Source organism: Macadamia integrifolia, unplaced genomic scaffold, assembly GCF_013358625.1.
Source record: "Macadamia integrifolia cultivar HAES 741 unplaced genomic scaffold, SCU_Mint_v3 scaffold420, whole genome shotgun sequence".
Lineage (NCBI taxonomy): Eukaryota > Viridiplantae > Streptophyta > Magnoliopsida > Proteales > Proteaceae > Macadamia > Macadamia integrifolia.
In genome coordinates this window covers 335,471-337,393 of record NW_024870234.1, presented here as the reverse complement: position 1 = coordinate 337,393, position 1,923 = coordinate 335,471, and positions in this window count along the sequence as shown.

Sequence of the window (1,923 nt, the reverse complement as noted above, 5' to 3'; positions counted from 1 at the left end):
CCTATATGGAATAGGGAGGTGTGCTCTTTAATCTATTCCCATATAGCCAATGTGGTTACTAATCTAAAATTATCATCTGTAATCTCTTCAATTACCTCTAGATTGTCCTCTAAAGATATAGTGGGCTGAATTAGAGAAGTGGGATCACCCTCCTGGTCTTCCCCTAATGCATTCACTGACCCTGTTGATGAAGTCATCTTCAAGGAGTCTGGTAGTACAAGCATATCCTTCGAATTGTACCCATCCGTCCTTCCTTCTTTTGGGTTATATACCGAACCTTAAGAATGTGATTGGTATGAGGGTGATGAGGGATATGAAGCGGGATGGTATGAAGATGATGTAATGTGAGAGGTAGGATATGAAGATTGGGGGTGATAGGATGAAGAAATTCCTCCTCCTTGATGGTGGGGTGAAGGTTGATGGTATGGCGGAGGCTAGTAATATGGTGAAGGTGGGAGGTATGGTGGTGGTTGGTAATATGGTATGGTAGATTCTTCTGTTGATGAGGAAGGATGAACGGCGGGAGTTCGATCTTCTGATTCTTTTTCTGATAATTCTTTTCTTTTGGGGGTCCTCTTGGCTCTGGCCCTTAGATTCATGATTTTTTTATAAGCATGGGCATGCATATGATTCTTTCGAGCTCTAGGTACAATGAGCTGAGTGGGGTCAATCTCTGTGGCTTCTTCATCTAGATTGTTCACATGATCGGGGAGTGGATTGGTATTGACATTGGGAGGTTGCTTTACCTTACCTCAATGGTTTCATTTATCTACCAACTCCTGAATTGCATGTTGCAAGCCCAAGCATCTTTCAGTATTGTGCCCCTTTTGAGTGTGGTAAGCACATTATTTATGATCCCTATACCAAGCTGGAGGAGGGTTGCTGATCACTCTTGGAGCCACTGTCCCTAGCAATCCTTACTTCTTTAACTTCTCATATATTGCTATCACGGGCATTCGCAAATCAGAAAACTGCCTTATTAGAGGAGGGGCTTTCTGAGAGGGTGTATTTGTTTGTATTACAAATGGTTGTGAAGAAGTGGCTGGTGGGACTGACTGCTGAATTGCACTCACCATATTAGTTTCTGGACTCTTTCCACATCCGACTCTGGTGTTCTTCCCTGCATCTTAGGAGGATCCTTGATAATGAGCTTCTCTTAGGATTCTGTTTTCCACACGTGTGCCGGTGGCTATTAGGGCATCAAAAGTTTGTAAATGATAGTATAGGACATCATAATAAGGCTTTGACAAGTTGTCTATCAACATCTCTACTTGCTCTACTTTTAAAGGCCGATCTACCATCTTGGTGGCCTTATCCCTAAACCTCATCAAGAAGGCAGTGAATCCTTCTCTAGGCTACTATCTCAATGTCTCAAGCTCCTAATGTTTCACAACCACCTTGGTATTGTATGAGTACTGCTTGGTGAAGGCATTCACCACTATTGTTCAATTTTGAGTTTGAGATGACTCCAACTGGGTGAGCCATCTGAGTGCTGGTCCTGATAGGGTTAACATGAAGGCTTGCATCATCTGGTTATCTACAAGTTGTCATGACTTGGTGATGCTGAGGAAGACTTTGAGATGAGCTTTGGGATCTCCTAACCATCAAACCTGTCGGTCTCCCACTTGAATTTCTTGGGAATCGTTACCCCGAAAAGGAAACTCATTTCATCTGAAACCATTGTTTAGTTTTTTGAACTTTTCCCCATTTGGAGCATGGTTTCTAATTTTTTCAATTGCCCCCTAACTTTCCTTTCTCTCTCCATTTCTGGAGGTTCCATTTGGACATGCGCCATAAATTCCCCTTCTTCATCTTCAATCACTACCTTAGGAGGAAGGACCCTAGAATAGGCCCCTCGTTAACCATTTGGACGGGTAGGTGAAGATCCTCTTTTACCGGTTGGTATGACTTGCTCTAGTTCTC